Below are 17,382 nucleotides of genomic sequence, written 5' to 3' on the forward strand. Positions count from 1 at the left end.
CAAAACCGTTGAGTATAACCAAAACAAAAGAACTTTAATTAAGAGGGCAATAAACATTTATAAAAAAAAAAAGACAATTCTTTAAAGAGTTTTTAGAGAGTTCTTTCATCCACCTCTGAAATGTGTAGACTTCTTTTGGTGAGTTCTTCTTTTATTCACCAGTCTAATGATTTATTTTCTCTTTTTATTTCTTTTTCTTTTTTTTTTTCGACTGGACTCTGTTGTTACTTTTGAATTTGCTTTAGTCTGATACCAACTTCATACTCTGCTTTCTTTATGTTGCCAAGTTCACAACCGTCCACTGTTCACATTAACCACCAAAACCAACTTCACACTCTGCACCAAATACTGTGTCAACTGTTCCACAAAAATTTGCCCAGCACCATCACCCACATCAACAGCCTCACATCGACTGCATGGCACCAAACTACAACATAAGACCGCTCGCATCGATTTTCCTCACATCATACATCAACATCACACACTGTCTTCCAGCAGACTTCGAACCACTTGTTCAATGCCATCGGCTTCCAGCACATACTTCATTGCCACCCATTCACATCGGCTTCCAGCACATACTTCATTGCCACCCATTCACATCGGCTTCCAGCACATACTTCATTGCCACCCATTCACATCGGCTTCCAGCACATACTTCATTGCCACCCATTCACATCGGCTTCCAGCACATACTTCATTGCCACCCATTCACATCGGCTTCCAGCACATACTTCATTGCCACCCATTCACATCGGCTTCCAGCACAAACTTCATTGCCACCCATTCACATCGGCTTCCAGCACAAACTTCATTGCCACCCATTCACATCGGCTTCCAGCACATACTTCATTGCCACCCATTCACATCGGCTTCCAGCACATACTTCATTGCCACCCATTCACATCGGCTTCCAGCACATACTTCATTGCCACCCATTCACATCGGCTTCCAGCACAAACTTCATTGCCACCCATTCACATCGGCTTCCAGCACAAACTTCATTGCCACCCATTCACATCGGCTTCCAGCACATACTTCATTGCCACCCATTCACATCGGCTTCCAGCACATACTTCATTGCCACCCATTCACATCGGCTTCCAGCACATACTTCATTGCCACCCATTCACATCGGCTTCCAGCACATACTTCATTGCCACCCATTCACATCGGCTTCCAGCACAAACTAACTTTGCCACATGTTCACTAGTAACCTTTATAGTTCATCCACAGAGTAAAAAGTGTGCCAAAATCATACTGCCTATACATTCAACAGTCAGTTGACCACAAAGAATTATTTTTTCGTCTTTGCTTGCAAAACCAAAGATCAGTGTTCTAATTCATGTCATATGAATAAGAAATTATCTGAATATAATTTTCTATTCATAACACTACCCTCCCCCTCCCGACAATGTATAACTTTTGATAATTATTTTCTGTAAATTGAAGCTGCTTTACTTCCACCATAGTGAAATAATTTCCATCTTAAACTCTGTAATTTCAATTCAAAATCTTGAGAGTTGGAAGATATTTTAGTGAGTATATGAGTGTTTACACTGTTAGGTTAGTGATGTGCTGATTAGGTGTGGGTGGCATGTAAATGAAGAATAGACACTCACTAAATATAACAATGTTATGGCATTCTAGCATGTACCGTTTAAAAAACAGAGTGAGCGAATATATTGTCAGAAAGTACCTACTGTGACAGAGGCATCACAACACCACATGTAGGACGTTGAAGCAAAGAAAGAGAGCTAGCAGTCCTAGCTGTGGGCAGTTGGCGAGCTGACTGCCAAAAAGGGGAAATAGGAAGAGTCCTGTCAGTTGAGCTCCTTATATATCTTTCATGACTTCCATTAAGGGCTGTTGTGTTTTGTACGTTGTAGCTGCCCGCTTCATCCCTTCCAAACCTTTTATGTTTAGCCCTGAAATGACCTGAGCAGGCACAACAAGTACGCTACAATATTCCCTCTTTTCTGCAGCAAGCTTTTACATATGTAGTGCCGCATCTCATCCATTTTTTTGTTTTGTAAAATATTCATCTCTCATTCATTGATTTCCCAGATCAGCTGAAATTCACTTTGTGACAATCTGCTGATGCCACTGTTCAGTGAGAACACTTGCTCTTTTAGTTTCTCATTTTCTTCCATTAAATTACCCATTTTCTGGTTCAGGTTTTTCTTATCACATTCCTGCAAATGGTGTGTATGCTTTTCTTTGACTTCGTGGAAGGATTTAGTCTCTTTTTGATGAAAGTTTTACAATTCTGACTCCACATTTCTTTTATCTCTCAAACATTTTCCCCATTGACTTCTCCTTCAGAAAGTTCCAATTCTTTATACTGCTCTGGTTCTACCCTTTGAGCTGGTTTCTCAATCTCCTGTATCAATATAGTGCTTCACACTACATTGGAACAGTAGTTCCAATCTCGGTGGGATCACTGCCATCCATAATGCTCTCACCTCACCATTAGCAGTGGTCCACTTTACCACCTTGACAGGGACTGATCTTCATTTCACCCAAAGCTTCATGGAGCAGAAGTCCAATTGACACCCCATATATATATATATATATATATATATATATATATATATATATATATATATATATATATATACATACATACATACACACTATCTCACAGATGTATGTACACCCCTAAAAAATATCAGTAAAATTGTCATTACTCTGATAATATTGAAGGAAATCAAATGAAATTTATACTAAATAAAATATATTATACACGCAAATATTATACAAATTTGGAATACAAAACAATAAACATTTTCAAAGATATGAACAAAATATTAATTTTCAAACAATACAAAAATATGTACACTCTAAAAAATTACAGTAATCCCTCAACTCTCACAGGTGTTTTGTTCCAACCCCCACCCCGTGATAAGTGAAAATCCATGAAGTAGAAACAGCATTGTACTGCATAGTTTTTTTTATTATTTTTATAACTTGTACATGTTTATATTATTATAAATGTAAAACAACACCATGGAGGAATCAAAATGATAAACCGCAATAGGTGAACCATGATATGGCGAGGGATTACGGTATTTGCTATATTCAATATTTGGTGTAACTGTCCTCCTTGCTTTCAATGACTGCATTAAGTCTTCTGGGCAGAGAGTCAACTAAATTTCTGCATATAACCGATGGAATCAACCTCCATTCATCCTGAATGATGTTTTTCAACTGTACCATATTACGAGGTTTTACGCTGCGCAACCATCCTTTTCAAAACACTCCACAGATGTTCTGCTGGTTTTAAATCAGGTGACATGGTAGGCTAAAGTAATACCTTTATCTTTTTATCTGATAAAAACTTAGTTGTCATCTTTGAAATGTGTTTAGGATCATTATCATGTTGGAACATGGAATGTCTTCCGAGTTCCTTGATGCTTTCCAAAATTGTTTTCTGCAATATGTCACAATAAAGCCACGAATCCATTGTTCTCTCAATAAATGTGACTCCTCCCACACCAGCCACACTCATGCACTTCCGCCACCATGTTTCACAGTAGGCATGGTGTATTTGTCACTATTATCTTCACCTGGTCATCACCGTACTCGTTTAATACCATCTGATCTAAACAAGTTGATTTTAATCTCGTCAGAAAAAAGAATTTTATTCTCAAACCCCTTCCCCTTACTCACAGAGGTTTCGGCAAAAGAAAGACGACTTGATCTATGCCTGGTAGTGAGGAGAGGCTTCCTACAAGGAATGCATCCATGAAGACCACATTGGTTCAAACTTCGGCAAACTGTTTAGGCAGATACAATCTTTCCACTAACAGCTAAGGTATTCTTTAATTAAACTAATTCTTTTTTTAATCAAAATTAATAGTAGAGTCTAAATAATTAAAACAAATGAACAGGCATCCCACCCATGCTAGCATAGAAGGTGGACACTAAATGACAATGATGATGATGATGAACAGAAAAACAAAGTTATAAATAGGCAAAACAAAAAGTAAGAACAAACTCTTCCCCCACCAAAAAACAAAAACAAAAGAAAATCACAGAAATACACCCTACTGCCTATCGAACAAGATAAATATCCCAACCTCTGACCAACTTATTAAACAATAATAAACTTACTAGAAATAGCAACAAAATCTCCCACAAATCAACAGCTTACAAAACTTGAATAAGGAAAGGATAAATTGGATATGGTTAATCCAGGTTATTCCTAAAAATTATGGGAAGGTCATGGTGGGAATGTCTCTTACTATAGGTCTGCTTGATTAGGACTAACACAAGGCTAAATAAGAACAATAACAATAAGAACAACAACCAAACAATGGATGAAGCCTATTGTTTGCTCAACCAGGGATGACCTAGGCTGAGGTAACAACAACAAACAAACAGCAAATGAGGTGACAAGGAAGCCCCTACATAGTTGTTTGACCTGCTAGAAATAGCAGACAAATCTTACTCAAATCAACTATCTTGAAAAAGGAAGGACACAATGGCTAACAGTCCAAGATATCACTAAATCAATGAAATTATCATGGATGGAGTGCCTTTGCTTATAGGTATGTTCTCTCATGGTTGACCTTGGGTCAACACCAGCTCATGAAACACACTACTGACTTTTAAAGAAAGGGATTACATATTGGACAAAGTGGCCTGAGCTATATGTGAGGAATGATGGAAAAGATTGGGGTTAGAAACATCTTTGATCATAATGTTTACAATCATTTTATCAAAGCACTTTTTTTTTAAATCACATATGATCTACAACAAGTATACTACATATGATCAACAGATGTGGTTTAAGTTTTTAAAGTAAGCCACACACACACACACACACACACACACATGATACCTTGAACACATTATTCAATGTGTTGTGGATCAAAAAGGTTGCAAATAGTTGGTATTTGTGATCAGAGTTGACAACAGAAAGAAAAAGAAACTCACAGTAAAGAAACAAAGGCATTAATTAGTCCCTAAAACAGATAATAAACATTTAAGAAGAGGTTTCATCACTTACTGGTTAAACAATAATGTTAATTTTCATGTAGTGATATCTTCATACGGATATCCAATGGTTCTTGAAGTAAGCCTTGTAAAATTACAGGTATGTGTATATATATATATATACACACACACACATATATATATTGTCAACCAAGCTTAAAAGATCTCCAATTGGATATTCCACAATAACTGGGGAGAGAGTGTACAATTACAGCTGTGGTATACTCACCCAGTCTCAAGGATCTTCTATGCAAATCCCAACTTTCTGTTATACTTCATGTGATATTCCACTGTTCTTTGCACAAGGTTCTATACTATAAAACACCTCACCTCTTTGTTACACTCTCACTGTTTAACTATAACTTGTGTCTAAATGACTTGTGTGTGTGTCTGTGTGTGTGTGTGTGTGTGTACAAATGTTTGTAAAGTCCTGTCCAGGTACACTTACCTCTTTCGTCCTCTCGATTTCCTGCAGCTCTTGCTCTCTCTCCTCTCTTTCACTATCACTCCTGCCCCACCTTCTCTCCCGCCCCTCCTTCTCTCCCCCCCTCTTTCTCAATTTTCTTCCTTATCCACTCTCACCACACTGTCTCACACGTTTCCTCTCTCTCTCTCTCTCTCTCTCTCTCTCTCCCTTTCTCTAGTCTTTTGCTGTTGGTTACAATGAAATAAAGATATAAATACTTGAAACTCAGTGATAACACTCCCTCCATTCAACACTGAAACAAATCCTCAGGTGAGAGAGAGAGAGAGAGAGAGAGAGAGAGAGAGAGAGAGGGAGGGAGGGAGAGAGAGGAACAAAGAGTGGGAGAGATAAGAGGAAAGGTGAAGAAGAAGAAAAAGAAGATAAGCAATTAGCACACACAGACACACTCACTGAATCTATCCCAGCACAAACACCTGCCTCCCTTCCAAACACCAACACAATGTCACCACTCACTTCACAAGTCATTGTAACTCATAGATATATGTGAGCTGCGAGGGAGTGTGTATATTATGAATGCATGCATGCACACTGATAGGTGCAGTGTGTGTGTGTGTATATATATGCATATATATTATGTATATATATATATATATATATATATATATATATATATGGATGTATGTGTGTACATATATGTGTGTGTACGTAACGTGTGTGTATGAATGTAAGTTCTTTTATTCTTTTACTTGTTTCAGTCATTTGACTGCGGCCATGCTGGAGCACCGCCTTTAGTGGAACAAATCAACCCCAGGACTTATCCTTTCTAAGCCTAGCAGTTATTCTATCCGTCTCTTTTGCCAAATTATGGCGACATAAAGACACCAACATCAGCTGTCAAGTGATGGGGGGGGGGGGGGGGTCAAACGCAGACACAGACACACATGTGTGTGTGTATGTATATGTATCTATGTATATGTATGTATATATATGTGTGTGTGTGTGTGTGTATATATATATCTATATATATGTATGTATATATATATGTATATATATGTATATATATGTATGTATGTATGTATGTATGTATATATATATATCATCATCATCATCATCGTTTAACGTCCGCTTTCCATGCTAGCATGGGTTGGACGATTTGACTGACGACTGGTGAAACCGGATGGCAACACCAGGCTCCAATCTGATTTGGCAGAGTTTCTACAGCTGGATGCCCTTCCTAACGCCAACCACTCAGAGAGTGTAGTGGGTGCTTTTACGTGTCACCCGCACGAAAACGGCCACGCTCGAAATGGTGCATCTCATGTGCCACCCGCACAAGAACCAGTCCAGGGGCACTGGCAACGATCTTACTTGGCTTGCCGGGTCTTCTCACGCACAGCACATTTCCAAAGGTCTCGGTCCGTAGTCATCGCCTCGGTGAGGCCCAATGTACGAAGGTCTTGCCTCACCACCTCAGCCCAGGTCTTCCTGGGCCTACCTCTTCCACGGGTTCCCTCAACTGTTAGGGTGTGGCACTTTTTCACGCAGCTATCCTCCTCCATTCTCACCACATGTCCATACCAGCGCAATCGTCTCTCTTGCACACCACAACTGATGCTTCTAATGTTCAGCTTTTCTCTCAAGATACTTACACTCTGAGAGAAAAGTATATATATATATATATATATATATATATATATATATAAAAATTATAAATCCAAAAAATAACAACAAAACTACAAAGGATTCCGCGGTACACGTGTTTCAAGCTTTATATGTGTATAATATAATATGTGTATAATTTACAACATAAAGCTATCCTCAGCCGCAAAATTATTTCTCTCCCAGGAAATTATACCACCTGCCGAGGTGGTATAATTTCCTGGGAGAGAAATAATTTTGCGGCTGAGGATAGCTTTACATTGTAGATTATACACATATTATATTATACACATGTAAAGCTTGAAACACGTGTACCGCGGAATCCTTTGTAGTTTTGTTGTTATTTTTTGGATTTACAATTTATTCTTTCACCGCAACCACTAGCTGGAATACACAGGTGCTTACAATTGTCAAGTATTACCTCTAAATTTCAATTTACCTATATATATATACATATATGTGTGTGTGTGTGTGTGTGTGTGTGTGTGTGTGTGTATGTATGTATTCACCCACAAAGGACTTAGCACCAAGGATGGCTGATGAGTCTGACAAGCTGTTCAGGGGGCTAAGCCTTTAGTGGATGCAAAACCATTGGTCACTTTATGACTGGACATAGACTTAACTACATATAAATGTGTGTGTGTGTGTGTGTGTGTGTGTGTATCTTTCACTTGTTTCAGTCATTGGACTGAGGTTATATTGGGTCACTGCCTTGAAGGGGTTTAGTCAAACAAGCACAGATACAAAGACATGTGCACACACACACACACACACACACACACACAATTTTCTTTTTCCAGTTCAATACATTTGAAACTTTGCATCTTATATATATCGGTATTGATTCTTTTCTTTATAGAACAAATGTTTTGTTCAGCTGTCTGCATTATTGGGAAGGGACATGGTATACTTATGCGCTAATGTGTTGTAACCCCTCCCATTTGCGCCCCACCCACCACTTGATCAACTAAACCAAACTGTTTGTGTGAGTTGCCTCTTACTGCAAGGATGTCTACTTAGGTACCCTTACCCCGCTAAAAGAAAAAGAAAAAAGTCAGATCACTCTCGAGCGCTATTAGTCACTCTTGTTTGCAACTGGTAACATGTAACCCAGTACAACCTGTTACATGGTTGGGTCAGCAGCGACTAAACTGGCAACCTCACCATGCTTGCTTGATGAGGAGGGTGATAGTTGGACACCCTACAGGATGAAAAATAAAGGGTGGAGGAACTCATGAGTAGTCAACAGACATCCAACTATATATATATAACGGAGATGTACTTGCATAGCAAGTGACCTGATCTGAGATCGTGTGCTGGAACAAAAACAATTGCAGCATGAAAGGTGTTTATAAGCCATTTAAAATAACACACAAAGACCGTTAGATTCATTTCAACATTTAGATTTAATTTGTGTCAAAATATTTTCGGCGCTTTGAGACCGCAACCTATTCACTGACAAAATTCCGTGCTGCATCTGAGAAAGTAACAGTTAGTTCATGATATATATGTATGTGTGTATGTATGTATGTATGTATGTATGTATGTGCATATGATGTATGTATGTATGTATGTATGTACTTATGCATGTACGTGAGTAATAGGATAAGTGTGTAGACGTGTTTGTGTGTGTGTGTACATGTGTATGTACATGTGAACGTATGTTTATGTACTGGTATGTACAATAGCTACGTCTATTGGCCAACTATGGACTGGAATATCCAAAATTTGATGAGAACTTGTCAAGGTTGCTTGCTCACAGCCACAGCCCTGCTGGTAAAATATCAATCATGAATACCCATGGGCTAGGTTACATATCAACTATACCAGACCAGTGAATGGTGCTTACTATCTAATCATGGTAGACAGCTGTACAAAATAGCCAGAGGTATGCAGGTGCAATAAACCAACCACTAAGACAACTATAAAGTTCTTGTATGAATTGTTTGTGTGATATGGTGTTCCAGACATGTTAATTTCTGATAATGGAATGCAATTCTCGGGGTATGAATTCAAGAACTTCGGTAAAATACATACAATAAAGCAGGTAGAAAGATTCGTGGACATGTTCAAAAGAATGTCAAGAAAAACTAGGAATGAATTAAGTAACAACAAAGCACTAACAAAATTCTTAAGGGTATATAGAGTAACCCCCGATACAAGTACAAATTCAGGAAAATCACCTGCGATGTTGATGTTCGCAGGAAGATTAAAATTAATCTTTGATAAGTTATTGCCAGAGAAAAAAAGATGTAAAGGAAATATGAAAGATGCAATGAAATATTTTGAAGTAGGAGATAAAGTGCATTTTAAAACCTACAGAAATGGTAAAGAAAGCTGAGAGGATTGTCTTGTAATCAAAATTCGATGTGTCAAATTAAAGGACCACACTGGGAACAGAAGAGACACATAAATCAGCTAAAGAAGAGACATGTCAAAGAATGGAGAGAATTTGCTATGGAAGTATTTTTTGATGTATTCGATGACCCAGCACCGAAAGTAATGGAGTCCCGTAGAACTAGCATGAGAAAATGGAAGCAGACCAAACACCTTGAGATAAGATCCAAGTGAAAAACATACTAAATAATAATAATAATATAAATCAAATTTCTTTATTCCTCCGGAACTCAAAATCTCAAAAAGGGAGAGGTTGTGGTGACAGAATGACACTCCCTGACAAGAATAGACAGGACTAATATGTATAAATAGTAGGGGTCTGATGTAGTCAGCAGTTCATAGCTTGGTCTTCGAAGTCCAGGTACAGTTTACAGTTAGTATGTTGGTAATATTGACTGTTGGTTCCTAAAAGACTGTTGGCTTGTTATGTGTTTGTTACTGCCACTGTTTCTATTTTGGATTGTAATAACACTGTTACAGTGTATTCTTTATCTAGCGTTGACAATATCAACCATACTACAATATTGGAGGTGTAAGGATATAACAGTATGTATGTATGTATGCATGCATCTATGTAAGTATGCATGTATGTATGTATGAATATGTTTATATATTTGTATGTGTGTGTGTGTATGTATGTAAACATATAAAACGTATCTCAAAATATTGACGCTCACAAATAGACGACAAAAGAACGCAAAGCAAAAAAAGAAAACAGCAAAAAGATATGTTGGGAAGGCCCAGTCCAACATATTGCATGCAAGCATGGAAAAACAGCTGTAAAATTGATAATCATGATGAAATAAATACACACACAACACACACAGGCGGCAGCACCTGTGGACATGGATACATGCAAGCATATACACATGTATACATACATGTGCAAAAACACATACATACACACACACACACACACACACACACACACAGGTCTTATTCACTAACATATTTTCCTTCCTGGTTCTGCAAACACAAACCTTTTTCGTTTCCTTTTTCCGAAACTCCAACTCCAAAAGTATTTACTGAGGTATAACAAGTGGCTATTTCTGTTGTTGCTGTTCTTTTGGTTGCTATTGTTGCAGTTGATGTTAGAGGATGCATTGCTGCACCTGTTGTTTATTTTGGTTTCTCCCTTCCCTCGTAAATTAACTATCATTTGTTTCTATGGTGATGCGACCATGCTGAAGTGATGGCATATTGTCCAGCAGTCTGAAAAATCAATCCAATGCCTTACTTAATCAAGTAATAACCAATAAATGTAGGTGTCTCTGAAGTGGTTGGAATATCTATAGTGGGGAGTGTTTGGTCAGATGAGGATTATCTATGATGGACTGTTTGGTCAGATGAGGATTATCTATGATAGACTGTCTGTCAGTTGAGGATTATCTATGATGGGCTGTATGTCAAATGAGGATTATTTATGCTGGGGTGTCTGTCAGATGAGAATTATTTATCTATCATTGACAATATCAACCATACTACAGATATGTCTGTTAGATGAGGATTATCTATGCTGAGGTGTCTGTTAGATGAGGATTATCTATGTTGGGGTGTCTGTCAGATGCGAATAATCTATTTTGATGTATTTTTCAGTTGAGGATTATCTATGGTGGAGCCTGGTGTAGCCATCTGGTTTCACCAGTCCTCAGTCAAATCGTCCAACCCATGCTAGCATGGAAAGCGGACGTTGAACGACGATGATGATGATGATGATGATGAGGTGTCTGTCAGTTGAGGATTATCTATGGTATGGTGTCTGTCAGCTGTCAGTTGAGGATTATCTATGCTGGTGTGTTTGTCAGTTGAGGATTATCTATGGTGAAGTGTCTGTCAGATGAGAACAATCTATAGTGGGGACTGTCTGTCAGATGAGGATTATCTATGATGGACTATTTGTCAGTTAAGGATTATCTATGCTGGGGTGTCTGTCAGATGAGAATAATCTATTTTGATGTATTTTTCAGTTGAGGATTATCTATGGTGAGGTGTCTGTCAGTTAAGGATTATCTATGATGGGGGTTTCTCTTAGATGTGAACTATCAATAGTGAGGTATCTGTCAGATGAGAATTATCTCTGGTGGGCTGTTTGTCAGTTGAGGATTATCTATGGTGTGGTGTCTGTCGGATGAGGATTATCTATGCAGGGGTGCCTGTCAGATAAGGACTATCTACAGTGGGGTGTTATTCAGTTCAGGATTATCTATGGTGGGGTGCCTGTCAGATGAGGATTGCCTATGGTGGGGTGTCTTTTGGGTGCATTATCTATGTTGGGGTGTAATAACTAATAATAACTCAGTAAGCCACCCCCATCTCCTTCCCCCCAAATGTGTGTAAGTGTGTCAGATTGTGCTTATTTCCCTATTTATATGTATGGGTGCCAACCCATGTGTCTACAGTCCATGAAAGTATCTACTTGTTTCTGTAGATATATATATTTATATATATGTGTGTATGTATGTATATATTTGTATTTATGCATGTGTATACATGCATGTATGTATATCTGTGTGGGTGTATTTGTAGGTATATATTTGTGTGTGTGCATATGTGCATTTATATCTATGTGTGAGTGCATGTGTATCTATATGTGTGCATATATATATATATATATATTACTCTTTTACTGGTTTCAGTCATTTGACTGCAGTCATGCTGGAGCACTGCCTTTAGTCGAGAAAATCGACCCCAGGACTTATTCTTTGGAAGCCTAGTACTTATTCTATCAGTCTCTTTTGTCGAACTGCTAAGTTACGTGGACGTAAACACACCAACATCGGTTGTCAAGCGATGTTGGGGGGACAAACACAGACACACAAACATATACACACACATACATATATATATACATATATACGATGGGCTTCTTTCAGTTTCCGTCTACCAAATCCACTCACAAGGCTTTAGTCGGCCCGAGGCTATAGTAGAAGACACTTGCCCAAGGTGCCACGCAGTGGGAATGAACCCAGAATCATGTGGTTGGTAAGCAAGCTACTTACCACATGGCCACTCTTGCACCTATATATATATATATATATATATATATATATATATATATATATATGCATGAGTATGTGTAGGTGTGGATGTGTATGCATATGTATGCAAGTGGGAGACTATGGGTGTACATATATAATTTATGTGCATATGTGTGCACACATATATACTTATCGATGTGCATATAACTGTGCCTATATGCATATGTATACACGTCTGTGGGGGTAGAAATATATATATATATATATATATATATATATATATATATATATATATATATATATATATATATATATATATATATCAGGTCATCCCATAAGTTCTGTCCGATTTTACCTTTTTTAAAATTGAATGAAATTTAATAGTATTTTAAAATGTCTAATGGAATTAAAATTATTTTTATGCATTTGTGTACATTTAAACTAATTAAATATTATTTTACAGAATAATAGAATTACAGTTTCTTTGATTAAAACCCTTTCTAACATGGAAGTATCCAAAGAGCATTTGACGCACATAAGGCTTTATGAGTACAAAAAAGAAAAAGAAAACTCTGCAGCCAAAGCGACTTGAAACATACACTCAGTTTATGGGAGAGAATGCTTGAATGAAAGAACTTGCAGAAGATGGTTTGCAAAATTCAAAAGTGGAGATTTCAGCCTTGAAGATGAAGAACGAACAGGACGTCCAGTTGAATTTGATAAGCTCTTTGAGGCATTACTTGAAGAAAATCCTGCATTATCAGTTGAAGAATTGACAATAAAGATTAGTTCAAACCATACAACTATTCATTGTCATCTTCAACAACTTGGAAAGGTTCTTAAACTTGGAAAATGGGTGCCTTATGAATTGTCCGAAAGCAACTGCAAATCCTGAATTGACATCTGCTCTTCTCTCCATTCTCACCAACTCATTTCACCCTTTTTGGATAGACTTGTGACTGGTGACGAAAAATGGGTCTTCTATCAAAATGTTAAACGTTGTAAACAGTGGCTTGGTAAAAGGGAAAAAGCTCAACCACAACCGAGAAGGGAATTTCATGGGAAAACGGTTCTCTCTATCTGGTGGGATTGCAAAGGAGTATATTCACTTTGAATTGTTACCACCTAACACAACAATCAATGCTCAAGTCTACTGTCAGCAATTAGAGCATTTGAACCAAGCTTTGAGGAAAAAAAGACCCACTTTAGTGAATCAAAAAGGAATGATGTTTCATCAGGACAATGCATGACCCCACACTGCAGAGATCACATCACAGGATCAAAGAGCTTGGTTGGGAAAAAATTCCTCATCCGCCTTATTCTCCGGACCCTGCTCCTTCAGATTACCATGTTCCTTCACTCCCCCTCCCCATGCCTGTCCCATTTTTTTTTTTTTTGTGTTCTGCTTGCTTATAACTAGAAATGAGTCTGATGAAAGTTGCATTAATTCTCAAGGTTTTTTGATTTTTCTCAGTCGATCAATGGCCAATTGAGTAAACTTATCAATAATGAGCCTATAATGGCTACCAGAAACAGCCGTAAGTCAAATTTATTACAATAAAGAAATATGTAATTACCATTATTTATGCCTTGTCTTATATATATATATATATATATATATATATATATATATATATATATATACACCAGCTGTATCATTATTGTTCCTTCATCACCATAAACATTTCTTATAAAATACACATTATTTCCAAACTCAAAAGCCCACATGAGAAATCTTGGCAGGTAAAATGTAACAAAGAGAAATACAACTTCTTAATGCATATTACTGTTGCCTGCTAGCTATTATATTAAGTGGTAATGTTATAGATTTTTTTCACCATCCTCATTAAACTGGCAGCCATTTTGACTATTAGGTTTCTGTTATCTTGTACTCACTGGACCTCTTAAAACAGATGACTTGAAATAATGGATAGCACAAACTCTTTGTTTTCACCTTCATTCATTTCCAATGCAGTGTTTGTTTTATAATTTATTGATCAGTTGTCCCTATAATCTAGATCTGCTTTGTTATTGATTTCTTTCCTTTCTTTAATTAGGCTCAAGGACATCTTTTTTTCTTTTTTTCTTTTTTGGTAGAATAGGACAGTCTGTTGAAAATCTATACCTGGTCTCACTGCTTCTCCAGTATCTTTCTGTTTTGTCTTTTTCTTTTTGTTATCTTTTTTTCATTTTATCTGTTTGGCTGCAGTGCAGTTTGAACTTGGAACAAAGATACAATGGAATGAAATACAGAAGTACATTTACCTCCAGGGTTGATAGTCACATCTTATATGTAATGTGGATGTGAATGGAATTATGATAGAAATAAAACCAGGTCCTGAAGGTTATCTTCAATGCTATGAAGAACCAAATTCATCTCAACAACACTGAGAAGAAACCGTTGAAAGTACCATCTAGAGATTTTATTACCTTCGTGCGCTTAGGTCAGCGGATCCATTTCAAGAAGAAAAAGAAACTTCCTGTGAGAAATGAAAAGTGGAACGGCTATTGGGAAGTGACTGCAGATTTACCTGGGTGCCAGGCATTCTTTCCCATCCCTGATACGGAAAAACTGGACATTTTAATGTGGTGTGAAAGAAGGAAAGTTGTAAATCTAGTCGAGTTAACGGTTCCTCATGAAGATAACATGGATGCCATGCAGGCTTGAAAGATTGACCGTTATGTAAACCTCCTCAAGAAATGTGAAGACACAGGCTGGAAAGCGGAGCATTTTCCAATCGAAGTTGGATGTAAAGGATTTGTAGGACATAGTGTGAGACGACTGCTGTTGTCGTTAGGCCTAACTCATCGTAAGGTAAATACCACCATGACCGATATCCAAAATACAGTGGAGAAGGCTAGCCACTGGATTTAGTTAAAAAGAGACGATGAGTGATGGCTAGAAGAATATTGAGCTTTGTTTTAATAATCAGTTGATCTAGCAAGCGGGGCCTCATATCAGTGAGGGGGGGCCGGTGCGCATTGATGCCGTCGAGAGGTAGGCCCCGAAACGGCACACATTCTCTCCTGATGACCCCATACACTTGCTGGCTTCCAGTATGCGGAGTTCTCAACTGGTAGCACTTGCATGTAAGAGTTGTTTGCAAGACATCCAACAGTAACATGTTCACACAGAGTATGTATATATATACATATATATATATATATATATATATATATATATCATCATATATATATATATATATATATATATATATATATATATATATAGATATCATTATCATTATCATTCAATCATGCCTGTAATGCAGAGGAGAGAAAAATCAATAAATACAGGGATCTGGCAAGCTACTATTGGTTTGTCCCAGTCATCACTGTTGAGACGTTAGGTGTTCTAGGACCCCATACTACCAATTTCCTCTACAAAATAGGGATAATAGCAGCCCAGTGGAGAAATGAGCCTAGCAAGGTGGAATAGTTTTTGCAGCAAGTGTTCCTGGCCAGTCTCCATGGCAATGCCACCATTTTCATTATTTGCAAGGAACAGCTGAGTGCACCACCAGTTCTGGGATATGTGGCCTATCACCCCCTCCCTTCCACCTTCTGCTGTTTGCTCCACCTTTTTCGTTTTTCCTTCCTGTTTCTTTGTGTTAAAATGTTCTAAAAAAAAATTTAATTCTAACACGTAACATGTAACCTACAAAAATAGTCACCCAACTCACACTTCAAGGCTGAGTGATTAACAATACTGAGCAACCTGACAAGTCATGGTGGTTGTGGTTATGAAAGAAGAATGAAAATTTCAACAAACACACAAATACACACATATCCACACACACACTTACACACACATACACACTTGCCAAAAAATTCATACTCAGAGAATATAGCTGACAGCACCCAGTCACACCAGTCACACCAGTCACACCAGCCAAGCTCTAACACGCAGTCACTATGCATACTTGGAAGAGTAACCAAATCTCCCTGAAACCCTTATTATCTTTAGGAAAAGAATTCATATTAAGTGCAGGGTACTCTGTGCCCGGAAGTGGGGGGGGGGGGGGAGAGAAACCAATGATCATAGGTAAAATACCTTTCAACATAAGGTCTGCCCAATAGACCAGAAATGAGGTTAAACTACAAGTCTCTATAAAGTTTTACAACCTGCTAGAAATAGCAACAAAATTTCTCTTAAATTACACAATTCACCATCTTAAAAGAAGGACATATTGGATAATGCATTCCTAGATACTGCCCTTCCCTCTAAAAAGGCAGGGTGGTCACAAATGGAATACTTTTGATTATTAGTCTGGTTAATGCAGATTAACTTGGAGCCAAACAACAAAGGAAAGCAAGAGAGCCTCTACGTGGCTGCTTGAAATAACAGCCCAAACTCCCATCTTAGAAAAGGGCATGGTGGATAATGTGGTTATAGGTTCCTTACACACAGGAAATGGATGGGATGGTCATAACTGGAATATTTTTGATTATATGTTTGCTCATTCAGTGTGGATCTGAGGTTAAAGAACAATAAAGAAGTGTACAATGCCCTTTATAGGATCACTGACCTCTGGGTAGTCAATATGTAAATTCTGTATGGTTGATGAGAAATGATCCTGTGGAAATATTTTAAATCACCTAATCAAAAAAAAAAGAAAAAAAAATATCCTGTCACAGTCATTAAGTTCCATAATTATAATTAAGACAAAGCTCTGCTGAGAAGGCAGAGTATGATTAAAAGATGTATAGAGTTTGGGTGGCCTTTTTTACTTCCTGGTTAAACCAGGGTGTTCCTTTACTACCTGGCACCACTTTTAACTGCTTTTGTCCACAGCACTATACAGGTGAAAAGAGAAACTGCTGAACAATACTGTTTATCATGGATTTGTTCAGTCCATATGAAGAGGTTCTTTTTGATTACAGACCTGCTTAATCATGTGTTGACTTGTAACTAAACAACAC

General features: G+C 37.7%; 1 protein-coding gene across 3 annotated transcripts in view; it reads right to left on the minus strand.

Moving 5' to 3' along the window:
* Positions 1-5,617, minus strand: part of LOC106877697 (protocadherin Fat 4) — a 133,235-nt gene extending 127,618 nt beyond the window's left edge. Inside the window, exon 1 of one of the 3 annotated variants that reach the window (XM_089339770.1) lies at positions 5,447-5,617. The gene's annotated coding sequence lies outside the window, so the exon portion shown is untranslated. Of the gene's footprint in view, positions 1-5,011 lie in introns of all 3 variants that reach the window. The other 2 variants (XM_089339769.1, XM_089339771.1) reach the window with 2 other exon arrangements.
* Between the last annotated feature and the right edge of the window lie 11,765 nt (positions 5,618-17,382).

This window comes from Octopus bimaculoides, chromosome 22, assembly GCF_046866305.1.
Source record: "Octopus bimaculoides isolate indiv1 chromosome 22, ASM4686630v1, whole genome shotgun sequence".
NCBI classification, from domain to species: domain Eukaryota; kingdom Metazoa; phylum Mollusca; class Cephalopoda; order Octopoda; family Octopodidae; genus Octopus; species Octopus bimaculoides.